Genomic DNA, 15,465 nt, shown 5'->3' with positions numbered 1-15,465 from the left:
TGGGTTACTTTTTTACCGTTGGCCGAGTTTGCCCTTAATAATCGGGCTAGTTCTGCTACTTTGGTTTCTCCTTTTTTTTGTAATTCGGGGTTTCATCCTCGTTTTTCCTCGGGTCAGGTGGAGCCTTCTGACTGTCCTGGAGTGGATGTTGTGGTGGATAGGTTGCATCAGATTTGGAATCATGTGGTGGACAATTTGAAGTTGTCACAAGAGAAGGCTCAGCTCTTTGCCAACCGCCGTCGCTGTGTGGGTCCCCGACTTCGCGTTGGGGACTTGGTGTGGTTGTCTTCTCGCTTCGTTCCTATGAAGGTCTCCTCTCCTAAGTTCAAGCCTCGGTTTATCGGTCCTTATAAGATTCTGGAAGTCCTAGGCCCTGTGTCATTCCGACTGGACCTCCCGGCATCATTTGCTATTCATAATATGTTCCATCGCTCGTTGTTGCGGAGGTATGTGGTACCTGTGGTTCCTCCGGTTGAGCCTCCTGCCCCGGTGCTGGTTGAGGGAGAATTGGAATATGTGGTGGAGAAGATCTTGGATTCTCGTGTTTCTAGACGGAGGCTCCAGTATTTGGTCAAGTGGAAGGGCTATGGTCAGGAGGATAATTCTTGGGTTGTCGCCTCTGATGTTCATGCGGACGATTTGGTTTGTGCCTTCCATGTGGCTCATCCTGATCGCCCTGGGGGTTTTCATGAGGGTTCGGTGACCCCTCCTTAAGGGGGGGGGTACTGTTTTGAACTCTGTTTTCGGGCTCCCTCTTGTGGTCACTGGTGGTATGGTGTGACTTTTGCTTTGGACTCCCACCGGTGGCTTTGTTTGTTATCCTGCTGGTCTCTGGCTATCAGCTGGTTCGTTATCCTCTGGGAGGTTCCTATATAGCTCTGTTTTACTTCCACTTGTTGCCGGCTGTCGATGTAATCAGTGCTACTCAGATTCCTTCTGACTACCTTGCTCCCAGTTCATCCAGGACAAGCTAAGCTTGTTTGCTCTTTTTTTGATCAGCAGTGTTTATCATGTTTTCTTGTCCAGCTTGCTAAAATGTGATTCCCTCGCTTGCTGGATGCTCTAGTGGAATGAGTTTCTCCCCACACACCATTAGTTGGTGCGTGGGTTCTTGAAATCTCAGGATGGATATTTTGTAAGGGTTTTTTATTGATCGCATAGACCCCTGCTCTATTTTCTGCTTTCTAGTACTAGTGGGCCTCTTTTGCTGTATCTGATTTCATCCCTACGTATGTGCCTTCTTCTTACTTCACCGTTAATATTTGTTGGGGGCTTCTATATCTTTGGGGATTATTTCTCTAAAGGCAAGCGAGGTCTTTCTTTCTCTTTAGGGGTAGCTAGTTCCTCAGGCTGGCTCGAGACGTCTAGGAATTTTTTAGGCACGTTCACCGGCTACCTCTAGTTGTTTTGGATAGGTTCAGATTTGCGATCAGTCCAGTTACCATCTCCCTAGAGCTTGTCCTTAGTTTTTTTCACTTGCTGGTCTATTCGTGATCCTCAGCCACTAAGGATCATAACAGAGGAGAATTGCAAGTAGGGGCCGCAGACAGGCTATCAAAGGCCTTAAATAACAAACAATAGGCAGGCATGGCAGTTTTAAATCGGTTACATGGATACACAGGCAGGCACTCCAGGCAGCATTGTGGTCAGTGGAGGAGTATTGCAAGTAGGGGCCGCAGACAGGCTAACAAAGGCCTAAAATAACAAACAATAGTCAGGCATGGCAGTTTTAAATCGGTTACATGGATACACAGGCAGGCAGCATTGTGGTCAGTGGAGGAGTATTGCAAGTAGGGGCCGCAGACAGGCTATCAAAGGCCTAAAATAACAAACAATAGGCAGGCATGGCAGTTTTAAATCGGTTACATGGATACACAGGCAGGCAGCATTGTGGTCAGTGGAGGAGTATTGCAAGTAGGGGCCGCAGACAGGCTATCAAAGGCCTTAAATAACAAACAATAGGCAGGCATGGCAGTTTTAAATCGGTTACATGGATACACAGGCAGGCAGCATTGTGGTCAGTGGAGGAGTATTGCAAGTAGGGGCCGCAGACAGGCTATCAAAGGCCTTAAATAACAAACAATAGGCAGGCATGGCAGTTTTAAATCGGTTACATGGATACACAGGCAGGCAGCATTGTGGTCAGTGGAGGAGCATTGCAAGTAGGGGCCGCAGACAGGCTATCAAAGGCCTTAAATAACAAACAATAGGCAGGCATGGCAGTTTTAAATCGGTTACATAGATACACAGGCAGGCAGCATTGTGGTCAGTGGAGGAGTATTGCAAGTAGGGGCCGCAGACAGGCTAACAAAGGCCTAAAATAACAAACAATAGTCAGGCATGGCAGTTTTAAATCGGTTACATGGATACACAGGCAGGCAGCATTGTGGTCAGTGGAGGAGTATTGCAAGTAGGGGCCACAGACAGGCTATCAAAGGCCTTAAATAACAAACAATAGGCAGGCATGGCAGTTTTAAATCGGTTACATGGATACACAGGCAGGCAGCATTGTGGTCAGTGGAGGAGTATTGCAAGTAGGGGCCGCAGACAGGCTAACAATGACCTAAAATAACAAACAGTCAGGCATGGCAGTTTTAAATCGGTTACATGGATACACAGGCAGGCAGCATTGTGGTCAGTGGAGGAGTATTTCAAGTAGGGGCCGCAGACAGGCTATCAAAGGCCTTAAATAACAAACAATAGGCAGGCATGGCAGTTTTAAATCGGTTACATAGATACACAGGCAGGCACTCCAGGCAGCATTGTGGTCAGTGGAGGAGTATTGCAAGTAGGGGCCGCAGACAGGCTAACAAAGGCCTAAAATAACAAACAATAGGCAGCATGGCAGTTTAAAATCGGTTACATGGATACACAGGCAGGCAGCATTGTGGTCAGTGGAGGAGTATTGCATGTAGGGGCCGCAGACAGGCTATCAAAGGCCTAAAATAACAAACAATAGGCAGGCATGGCAGTTTAAAATCGGTTATATGGATACACAGGCAGGCAGCATTGTGGTCAGTGGAGGAGTATTGCAAGTAGGGGCCGCAGACAGGCTAACAAAGACCTAAAATAACAAACAGTCAGGCATGGCAGTTTTAAATCGGTTACATGGATACACAGGCAGGCAGCATTGTGGTCAGTGGAGGAGTATTGCAAGTAGGGGCCGCAGACAGGCTATCAAAGGCCTTAAATAACAAACAATAGGCAGGCATGGCAGTTTTAAATCGGTTACATGGATACACAGGCAGGCACTCCAGGCAGCATTGTGGTCAGTGGAGGAGTATTGCAAGTAGGGGCCGCAGACAGGCTAACAAAGGCCTAAAATAACAAACAATAGTCAGGCATGGCAGTTTTAAATCGGTTACATGGATACACAGGCAGGCAGCATTGTGGTCAGTGGAGGAGTATTGCAAGTAGGGGCCGCAGACAGGCTAAAAAAGACCTAAAATAACAAACAGTCAGGCATGGCAGTTTTAAATCGGTTACATGGATACACAGGCAGGCAGCATTGTGGTCAGTGGAGGAGTATTGCAAGTAGGGGCCGCAGACAGGCTATCAAAGGCCTTAAATAACAAACAATAGGCAGGCATGGCAGTTTTAAATCGGTTACATAGATACACAGGCAGGCACTCCAGGCAGCATTGTGGTCAGTGGAGGAGTATTGCAAGTAGGGGCCGCAGACAGGCTATCAAAGGCCTAAAATAACAAACAATAGGCAGGCATTGCAGTTTTAAATCGGTTACATGGATACACAGGCAGGCAGCATTGTGGTCAGTGGAGGAGTGTTGCAAGTAGGGGCCGCAGACAGGCTAACAAAGGCCTAAAATAACAAACAATAGTCAGTCATGGCAGTTTTAAATCGGTTACATGGATACACAGGCAGGCAGCATTGTGGTCAGTGGAGGAGCATTGCAAGTAGGGGCCGCAGACAGGCTATCAAAGGCCTTAAATAACAAACAATAGGCAGGCATGGCAGTTTTAAATCGGTTACATGGATACACAAGCAGGCAGAATTGTGGTCAGTGGAGGAGTATTGCAAGTAGGGGCCGCAGACAGGCTATCAAAGGCCTTAAATAACAAACAATAGGCAGGCATGGCAGTTTTAAATCGGTTACATGGATACACAGGCAGGCAGCATTGTGGTCAGTGGAGGAGTATTGCAAGTAGGGGCCGCAGACAGGCTAACAAAGGCCCAAAATAACAAACAATAGTCAGGCATGGCAGTTTTAAATCGGTTACATGGATACACAGGCAGGCAGCATTGTGGTCAGTGGAGGAGTATTGCAAGTAGGGGCCGCAGACAGGCTATCAAAGGCCTTAAATAACAAACAATAGGCAGGCATGGCAGTTTTAAATCGGTTACATGGATACACAGGCAGGCAGCATTGTGGTCAGTGGAGGAGTATTGCAAGTAGGGGCCGCAGACAGGCTAACAAAGACCTAAAATAACAAACAGTCAGGCATGGCAGTTTTAAATCGGTTACATGGATACACAGGCAGGCAGCATTGTGGTCAGTGGAGGAGTATTGCAAGTAGGGGCCGCAGACAGGCTATCAAAGGCCTTAAATAACAAACAATAGGCAGGCATGGCAGTTTTAAATCGGTTACATAGATACACAGGCAGGCACTCCAGGCAGCATTGTGGTCAGTGGAGGAGTATTGCAAGTAGGGGCCGCAGACAGGCTAACAAAGGCCTAAAATAACAAACAATAGTCAGGCATGGCAGTTTTAAATCGGTTACATGGATACACAGGCAGGCACTCCAGGCAGCATTGTGGTCAGTGGAGGAGTATTGCAAGTAGGGGCCGCAGACAGGCTATCAAAAACCTAAAATAACAAACAATAGGCAGGCATTGCAGTTTTAAATCGGTTACATGGATACACAGGCAGGCAGCATTGTGGTCAGTGGAGGAGTATTGCAAGTAGGGGCTGCAGACAGGCTAACAAAGGCCTAAAATAACAAACAATAGTCAGTCATGGCAGTTTTAAATCGGTTACATGGATACACAGGCAGGCAGCATTGTGGTCAGTGGAGGAGCATTGCAAGTAGGGGCCGCAGACAGGCTATCAATGGCCTTAAATAACAAACAATAGGCAGGCATGGCAGTTTTAAATCGGTTACATGGATACACAAGCAGGCAGAATTGTGGTCAGTGGAGGAGTATTGCAAGTAGGGGCCGCAGACAGGCTATCAAAGGCCTTAAATAACAAACAATAGGCAGGCATGGCAGTTTTAAATCGGTTACATGGATACACAGGCAGGCAGCATTGTGGTCAGTGGAGGAGTATTGCAAGTAGGGGCCGCAGACAGGCTAACAAAGGCCCAAAATAACAAACAATAGTCAGGTATGGCAGTTTTAAATCGGTTACATGGATACACAGGCAGGCAGCATTGTGGTCAGTGGAGGAGCATTGCAAGTAGGGGCCGCAGACAGGCTATCAAAGGCCTTAAATAACAAACAATAGGCAGGCATGGCAGTTTTAAATCGGTTACATGGATACACAGGCAGGCAGCATTGTGGTCAGTGGAGGAGTATTGCAAGTAGGGGCCGCAGACAGGCTAACAAAGGCCTAAAATATCAAACAATCGTCAGGCATGGCAGTTTTAAATCGGTTACATGGATACACAGGCAGGCAGCATTGTGGTCAGTGGAGGAGTAGTGCAAGTAGGGGCCACAGACAGGCTATCAAAGGCCTAAAATAACAAACAATAGGCAGGCATGGCAGTTTTAAATCGGTTACATGGATACACAGGCAGGCAGCATTGTGGTCAGTGGAGGAGTATTGCAAGTAGGGGCCGCAGACAGGCTATCAAAGGCCTTAAATAACAAACAATAGGCAGGCATGGCAGTTTTAAATTGGTTACATGGATACACAAGCAGGCAGAATTGTGGTCAGTGGAGGAGTATTGCAAGTAGGGGCCGCAGACAGGCTATCAAAGGCCTTAAATAACAAACAATAGGCAGGCATGGCAGTTTTAAATCGGTTACATGGATACACAGGCAGGCAGCATTGTGGTCAGTGGAGGAGTATTGCAAGTAGGGGCCGCAGACAGGCTAACAAAGGCCCAAAATAACAAACAATAGTCAGGCATGGCAGTTTTAAATCGGTTACATGGATACACAGGCAGGCAGCATTGTGGTCAGTGGAGGAGCATTGCAAGTAGGGGCCGCAGACAGGCTATCAAAGGCCTTAAATAACAAACAATAGGCAGGCATGGCAGTTTTAAATCGGTTACATGGATACACAGGCAGGCAGTATTGTGGTCAGTGGAGGAGTATTGCAAGTAGGGGCCGCAGACAGGCTAACAAAGGCCTAAAATAACAAACAATCGTCAGGCATGGCAGTTTTAAATCGGTTACATGGTTACACAGGCAGGCAGCATTGTGGTCAGTGGAGGAGTATTGCAAGTAGGGGCCACAGACAGGCTATCAAAGGCCTAAAATAACAAACAATAGGCAGGCATGGCAGTTTTAAATCGGTTACATGGATACACAGGCAGTCAGCATTGTGGTCAGTGGAGGAGTATTGCAAGTAGGGGTCGCAGACAGGCTATCAAAGGCCTTAAATAACAAACAATAGGCAGGCATGGCAGTTTTAAATCGGTTACATGGATACACAGGCAGGCAGCATTGTGGTCAGTGGAGGAGTATTGCACGTAGGGGCCACAGACAGGCTATCAAAGGCCTTAAATAACAAACAATAGGCAGGCATGGCAGTTTTAAATCGGTTACATGGATACACAGGCAGGCACTCTAGGCAGCATTGTGGTCAGTGGAGGAGTATTGCAAGTAGGGGCCGCAGACAGGCTAACAAAGGCCTTAAATAACAAACAATAGGCAGGCATGGCAGTTTTAAATCGGTTACATGGATACACAGGCAGGCAGCATTGTGGTCAGTGGAGGAGTATTGCACGTAGGGGCCACAGACAGGCTATCAAAGGCCTTAAATAACAAACAATAGGCAGGCATGGCAGTTTTAAATCGGTTACATGGATACACAGGCAGGCACTCTAGGCAGCATTGTGGTCAGTGGAGGAGTATTGCAAGTAGGGGCCGCAGACAGGCTAACAGTGACCTAAAATAACAAACAGTCAGGCATGGCAGTTTTAAATCGGTTACATGGATACACAGGCAGGCAGCATTGTGGTCAGTGGAGGAGTATTGCAAGTAGGGGCCGCAGACAGGCTATCAAAGGCCTTAAATAACAAACAATAGGCAGGCATGGCAGTTTTAAATCGGTTACATGGATACACAGGCAGGCACTCCAGGCAGCATTGTGGTCAGTGGAGGAGTATTGCAGATAGGGGCCGCAGACAGGCTAACAAAGGCCTAAAATAACAAACAATAGTCAGGCATGGCAGTTTTAAATCGGTTACATGGATACACAGGCAGGCAGCATTGTGGTCAGTGGAGGAGTATTGCAAGTAGGGGCCGCAGACAGGCTATCAAAGGCCTAAAATAACAAACAATAGGCAGGCATTGCAGTTTTAAATCGGTTACATGGATACACAGGCAGGCAGCATTGTGGTCAGTGGAGGAGTATTGCAAGTAGGGGCCGCAGACAGGCTAACAAAGGCCTAAAATAACAAACAATAGTCAGGCATGGCAGTTTTAAATCGGTTACAATGGATACACAGGCAGGCAGCATTGTGGTCAGTGGATGAGCATTGCAAGTAGGGGCCGCAGACAGGCTATCAAAGGCCTTAAATAACAAACAATAGGCAGGCATGGCAGTTTTAAATCGGTTACATGGATACACAGGCAGGCAGCATTGTGGTCAGTGGAGGAGTATTGCAAGTAGGGGCCGCAGACAGGCTATCAAAGGCCTAAAATAACAAACAATAGGCAGGCATGGCAGTTTTAAATCGGTTACATGGATACACAGGCAGGCAGCATTGTGGTCAGTGGAGGAGTATTGCAAGTAGGGGCCGCAGACAGGCTATCAAAGGCCTTAAATAACAAACAATAGGCAGGCATGGCAGTTTTAAATCGGTTACATGGATACACAGGCAGGCAGCATTGTGGTCAGTGGAGGAGTATTGCAAGTAGGGGCCGCAGACAGGCTAACAAAGGCCTAAAATAACAAACAATAGGCAGGCATGGCAGTTTTAAATCGGTTACATGGATACACAGGCAGGCAGCATTGTGGTCAGTGGAGGAGTGTTGCAAGTAGGGGCCGCAGACAAGCTATCAAAGGCCTAAAATAACAAACAATAGGCAGGCATGGCAGTGTTAAATCGGTTACATGGATACACAGGCAGGCAGCATTGTGGTCAGTGGAGGAGTATTGCAAGAAGTGTCTGACACAGTTAGTACTCCCAAAAAATAAATAGATGTTAATGTCTTGCAAAACAACTATAAATAAAAAAAAGGGTGGCATACTTAGGTACAGGGGTGGGCTCATCTGCTGAGTTTCTGACATAGTAATTTGGCAGTAAGTATTAACTGGTGCCAATATAGGACACTGACCCAGACTACTTTAACTAGCAACTAACAACAAATTGGTATTGTTTGTCAGTGCCAGGCATTGAATGATGTCAGCGCATAGACTAAATATTGGTGGAGCTGTGCGAGATAATTTTGCACGTGGTAGAGCACAGTTTGAGCTGGGGGGGGAACTCTCTTGTGGCCGGCGGTACCGCCCCAGGGCCCCTCATGTTACAACGGTGTGTCTGACGTTGGGTGCGCACCACCACCGCCAGAGACACTACATTGTACTATGAGGGACCCAGTGGCAGTGCCGTCGACCAAAAGCGAGCACACCCACCTCTTCTGACAAACAGCACTGTAACTAACGGGTGCTTGCGCCAAGTGTCGAGAGTGAGACAATGGCCCCGTGGGGGGAGTTTTCCCATTGGGGGATGTGTAAACATGTCGTATGCTGGTCAAACAGCTGCTGCAAATTAAGAGATTTGAACACTCAGTAAGACCAGTCCACAAGCAAGACCTTTTTATAGGAAAGCTAGGTGTCAGCCGGGAAAGGTGGGGCAAAATAATTTGAAATCCAGGAGTGGTTCATTTTAATGAAGGTTAGATCATCCACATTTTGGGTAGCCAGACGAGTCCTTTTTTCGGTTAATATTGAACCAGCAGCACTGAATACTCTTTCTGAAAGCACACTAGCTGCTGGGCAAGCAAGCTCCTGCAATGCATATTCTGCCAATTCAGGCCAGGTGTCTAATTTGGATGCCCAGTAATAAAGTGGGAATGACGGTTGAGGGAGAACATCAATAAGGGCTGAAAAATAGTTAGTAACCATACTGGACAAATGTTGTCTCCTGTCACTTTGAATAGATGCTGCAGTACCTGTCCTGTCTGCGGTCATTGCAAAATCACTCCACAACCTGGTCAGAAAACCCCTCTGTCCAACGCCACTTCTGATCTGTGCACCTCTAACACCTCTGCCCTGTAGCCCCCTGCAGCTCGTGTGAGAACCATCACCGGCGCTGTGTGCTGGGAATGCCTGAATGAAACGGTCTACAAGAGTAGCTTGTTTGGTTGCTAATATTTGTTCGAGGTTCTCATGTGGCATAATATTTTGCAATTTGCCTTTATAGCGAGGGTCAAGGATGCAGGCCAACCAGTAATCGTCATCGCTCATCATTTTAATAATGCGTGGGTCCTTTTTGAGGATACGTAAGGCATAATCCGCCATGTGGGCCAAAGTTCCAGTTGGCAAATATGCGGTTGTGCTGGTTTGAGGGGCAGTTACAGGCAAATCTACGTCACTTGTCTCCCTTACAAAAACAGAACCCGGCCTTGCAATGCCACTAATTTCTGTTGGCCCAGGAGAAGCTTCCTCATTAAAAAATTACTCATCCCCATCAGGCCATGTTCACACGATCCTTTTTTTGATCCTTTTTTTTTTCAGGTCCTGATTTGGAAAACCCGCAGTGCAAAACTGCACTGCTGATTTTCCTGCAGTTTCTTCTGCAGATTCCTCTGCGGGTTTTCAACAGCACTTTCCTATTGGTGCCTGTTGAAAACAGGAGCTGAATCCGCAGAAAGAAGTGACATGGTACTTCTTTTTTTCTGCAGGCAAATCCTCGCGGATTTGCCTGAGAAAAAAAGGATAGTGGGCACAGCGGTTTTTGTTTTCCATAGAGTAACATTGGACTGTACCCTGCATGGAAAAAGGACCTGAAAAAAAAAGGATCAAAAAAAGGATCGTGTGAACATAGCCTCATCCTCCTCATCCTCCTCCTCCACTTCGCCCGCTACCGCATCCTCTACACGGCCCTGACCAGACAATGGCTGACTGTCATCAAGGCTTTCCTCTTCCTCGGCTGCAGACGCCTGCTCCTTAATGTGCATCAAACTTTGCATCAGCAGACGCATTAGGGGGATGCTCATGCTTATTATTGCGTTGTCTGCACTAACCAGCCGTGTGCATTCCTCAAAACACTGAAGGACTTGACACAGGTCTTGTAGCTTCGACCACTGCACACCTGACAACTCCATGTCTGCCATCCAACTGCCTGCCCGTGTATCCTCCCACAAATACATAACAGCACGCCTCTGTTCGCACACTCTCTGAAGCATGTGCAGCGTGGAGTTCCACCTTGTTGCAACGTCGATGATTAGGCGATGCTGAGGAAGGTTCAAAGAACGCTGATAGTTCTGCATACGGCTGAAGTGTACAGGCGAACGGCGGATATGCGAGCAAAGTCTGCGCACTTTGAGGAGCAGGTCGGGTAACCCTGGATAACTTTTCTGGAAGCACTGCACCACCAGGTTTAAGGTGTGAGCCAGGCAAGGAATGTGTTTCAGTTGGGAAAGGGCTATGGCAGCCATGAAATTCCTTCCGTTATCACTCACTACCTTGCATGCCTCAAGATGTACAGTGCCCAGCCATGACTGAGTTTCTTTCTGCAAGAACTCGGACAGAACTTCCGCGGTGTGTCTGTTGTCGCCCAAACACTTCATTGCCAATACAGCATGCTGACGCTTGCCAATAGCTGTCCCATAATGGCACACCTGGTGTGCAACAGTGGCAGCTGCGGATGGAGTGGATGTGCGACTGCGGTCTGTGGACGAGCTCTCGCTTCTGCAGGAGAAGGAGGAGGAAGAGGAGGAGGGGGGGCGAACGCCTACAGCCAACTCTTTCCTTGACCGTGGGCTAGGCAGAACTGTCCCAATATTGCTGTCCCCTGTGGACCCTGCATCTACCACATTCACCCAGTGTGCCGTGATGGACACGTAACCATGCCTACTGGTCCATGCATCTGTTGTCAGGTGCACCTTTGTAGTCACAGACTGCCTGAGTGCATGGACGATGCGATCTTTAACATGCTGTTGGAGGGCTGGGATGGCTTTTCTAGAAAAGAAGTGCCGACTGGGTAGCTCGTAGCGTGGTACAGCGTAGTCCATCAGCGCTTTGAAAGCTTCGCTTTCAACTAACCGGTAGGGCATCATCTCTAATGAGATTAGTCTAGCAATGTGGGCGTTCAAACCCTGTGTACGCAGATGCGAGGATGAGTACTTCCTTTTCCTAACAAGAGTCTCATGTAGGGTGAGCTGGACTGGAGAGCTGGAGATCGTGGAACTAGCGGTGGTGCCGGTGGACATGGGTGAGTGAGAGAGGGTTGGAGATGGTATTCTTGACGGTGCCCTACATGCAGTGTTTCCTACTACTAACCTGGTGATTCCCTGACTGCTTTGGCCTGGCGACGAAAGCTGCACAGATACTGCAGGTGGTGCGGGAAATGGTGGGCTTACAGGGAGGGAAGGGATGTAGCGTTGCTGACTAGCTTCATTGGCCGAGGGTGCTGCAACCTTTAGGGACGTTTGGTAGTTAGTCCAGGCTTGCAAATGCATGGTGGATAAATGTCTATGCATGCAACTTGTATTTAGACTTTTAAGATTCTGACCTCTGCTTAAGGTAGTTGAACATTTTTGACAGATGACTTTGCGCTGATCATTTGGATGTTGTTTAAAAAAATGCCAGACTGCACTCTTTCTACTATCGGATACCTTTTCAGGCATTGCAGACTGAGCTTCTTTAACCGGATGGCCACGCTGTCCTCCAACTGGTTTTGTTTTTGCCACGCGTTTTTGGCCAGATACGGGCCCGGTAGATGGAACCTGTTGTGATGTTGATGCCTGCTGCGGCTCCTCCTCCTCCACTTCAGAACTACTGCCGCCTGCACCCTGTTCCCCCAATGGCTGCCAATCGGGGTCCACAACTGGGTCATCTATGACCTCCTCTTCTATGTCGTGTGCAATTTCGTCTGTGTCACCGTGTAAGCCGGTGGTATAGCGTTCGTGACGGGGCACCATAGTCTCCGCTGGGTTTGATTCTGCCTCAGTACACTGCGAGGGCAATGTTCTGGTCTGAGTCAAAGGAACAGCATAGTAATCTGGCTGTGGCTGTGCATCTGTGCACTCCATGTCCGATTCAACTTCTAATGGGCATGGCCTGTTAACTGTTTCACTGTCTAACCCAGGAAAGGTATGTGTAAAGAGCTCCATGGAGTAACCTGTTGTGTCGACTGACGCATCCTTAACTGTTGTTTTTAGTGAAGGACACAAGGAAGCGACTTGTTCCTGACTGGGATCATCCACTGACGATGCACTGCTCTGACATTTGGCACTTTCCGAGGAGGAGGCGAAAGAGTTAGAGGCAGAGTCAGCAATGAAAGCCAATACTTGTTCCTCCTGCTCCGGCTTCAAAAGTGGTTTTCCTACTCCCAGAAAAGAGAGCGTTCGAGGCCTTGTGTAGCCAGACAACGAACCTGGCTCAACAACTCGAGACTTAGGTGCTGTACAGCTTTTACCACGACCACATGATGCTCCACCACCACTACCATCATTACCAGCTGACAATGACTGCCCACGGCCACGACCTCTTCCACTAGACTTCCTCATTGTTTGCAAAACGTAACCAAAGTAACGCTATTTGTTACTGTAAAACAACTTATCAGGTGAACTCAAACTTCTGTAGGATTTATATATACCTTTATAGGTGCCTGACACTGAAAGGAAAATCAGGCCCAATGTTACACACTAGGTTTTCTGTGCCCCAATAATTTGAGACAGATGGCACACACAGGACCAGCACTCAAGCAGAAATGCCAATCTTAATCTCCCACTATTTTTTTTTTTTTCTGGGAGAATTTACCCTAAAAAAAAAAAAAAGGCCAAGTATTACACAGTGTTTACGGTGGCACACAATGAGAGACAGATACCACACACAGCAATGGCACGGAGGCAGACTTGCCAATATTTATCTCCCACTAATTGTTTTTTTGGAAAAGGGAGAATTTAGCAAAAAAAAAAAAAATGGCCAAGTATTACACAGTGTTTTCGGTGGCACACAATGAGAGACAGATACCACACACAGCAATGGCACGGAGGCAGACTTGCCAATATTTATCTCCCACTAATTTTTTTTTGGTAAAAGGGAGAATGTACCCCCCCCCCAAAAAAAAAATGGCCAAGTATTACACAGTGTTTTCGGTGCCACACAATGAGAGACAGATGCCACACACAGCAATGGCACGGAGGCAGACTTGCCAATATTTATCTCCCTGCAGTTATCTCAGAAAAGTATGGCAGGCAGCTATAAAAAGGACTGCTGCACACAAAAGTGTGGACAAACACACAAGATAGCTGTGCAGAAAGGAAGGAAAAACAGGATTTGGGCTTTGAAAAAAGCAGTTGGTTTGCACAGCGGCGTACACACAGGCACAGCAACGCAGCTATCATGGTCAGGGAGACTTCTAGTGCAGCCCAATGAGCTACAGCACTGAGGAAAAAAAAATGTAGCTTCCACTGTCCCTGCAATCAAAAGGTGGTGTTGGACAGTGGAAATCGCTACAGCACAAGCGGTTTGTAGCTTTATGTACCCTGCCTATCACTATCCCTGCTTCCGAAGAAGCTGCAGCAACCTCTCCCTACACTCAGATCAGCAGCAGTAAGATGGCAGTTGGCGGGAACGCCCCTTTATAGCCCCTGTGACGCCGCAGAAAGCAAGCCAATCACTGCAATGCCCTTCTCTAAGATGGTGGGGACTGAGATCTATGTCATCACGCTGCCCACACTCTGCGTCCACCTTCATTGGCTGAGAAATGGCGCTTTTAGCATAATTGAAATGCGACTTTGGCGCGAAAGTCGCGTACCGCATGGCAGACCCCACACAGGGATCGGCTCGGTTTCATGAGACGCCGACTTTGCCAAAAGTCGGCAACTTATGAAAATGAACGATCCGTTTCGCTCAACCCTAGCATAAATCTTACAAACCAAAAAGTTTTGTTGCTCAGTTAAATTTTTATAAATTTTAAACATAAAAGTGTGGGTCAATTATTATTCAACCCCTAGGTTTAATATTTTGTGGAATAACCTTTGTTTGCAATTACAGCTAATAATCGTCTTTTATAAGACCTGATCAGGCCGGCACAGGTCTCTGGAGTTATCTTGGCCCACTCCTCCATGCAGATCTTCTCCAAGTTATCTAGGTTCTTTGGGTGTCTCATGTGGACTTTAATCTTGAGCTCCTTCCACAAGTTTTCAATTGGGTTAAGGTCAGGAGACTGACTAGGCCACTGCAACACCTTAATTTTTGCCTCTTGAACCAGGCCTTGGTTTTCTTGGCTGTGTGCTTTGGGTCGTTGTCTTGTTGGAAGATGAAATGACGACCCATCTTAAGATCCTTGATGGAGGAGCGGAGGTTCTTGGCCAAAATCTCCAGGTAGGCCGTGCTATCCATCTTCCCATGGATGCGGACCAGATGGCCAGGCCCCTTGGCTGAGAAACAGCCCCACAGCATGATGCTGCCACCACCATGCTTGACTGTAGGGATGGTATTCTTGGGGTCATATGCAGTGCCATCCAGTCTCCAAACGTCACGTGTGTGGTTGGCACCAAAGATCTCAATCTTGGTCTCATCAGACCAGAGAACCTTGAGCCAGTCAGTCTCAGAGTCCTCCAAGTGATCATGAGCAAACTGTAGACGAGCCTTGACATGACGCTTTGAAAGTAAAGGTACCTTACGGGCTCGTCTGGAACGGAGACCATTGCGGTGGAGTACGTTACTTATGGTATTGACTGAAACCAATGTCCCCACTGCCATGAGATCTTCCCGGAGCTCCTTCCTTGTTGTCCTTGGGTTAGCCTTGACTCTTCGGACAAGCCTGGCCTCGGCACGGGAGGAAACTTTTAAAGGCTGTCCAGGCCATGGAAGGCTAACAGTAGTTCCATAAGCTTTCCACTTCCAGATGATGCTCCCAACAGTGGAGACAGGTAGGACCAACTCCTTTGAAAGGGTTTTGTACCCCTTGCCAGCCTTGTGACCCTCCACGATCTTGTCTCTGATGGCCTTGGAATGCTCCTTTGTCTTTCCCATGTTGACGATGTTTGAGTGCTGTTCACAAGTTTGGGGAGGGTCTTAAATAGTCAGAAAAGGCTGGAAAAAGAGATAATTAATCCAAACATGTGAAGCTCATTGTTCTTTGTGCCTGAACTA

At 47.6% G+C, this 15,465-nt stretch overlaps 1 protein-coding gene across 1 annotated transcript in view; it reads right to left on the bottom strand.

Moving 5' to 3' along the window:
• LOC143764772 (carbonic anhydrase-related protein 10-like) overlaps positions 1-15,465 on the bottom strand; it is a 2,293,337-nt gene that overhangs the window by 634,956 nt on the left and 1,642,916 nt on the right. The gene's annotated exons all lie outside the window — the stretch shown is intronic.

This window comes from Ranitomeya variabilis, chromosome 4, assembly GCF_051348905.1.
Source record: "Ranitomeya variabilis isolate aRanVar5 chromosome 4, aRanVar5.hap1, whole genome shotgun sequence".
Lineage (NCBI taxonomy): Eukaryota > Metazoa > Chordata > Amphibia > Anura > Dendrobatidae > Ranitomeya > Ranitomeya variabilis.
This window is presented reverse-complemented; position numbering and strand designations above follow the sequence as displayed.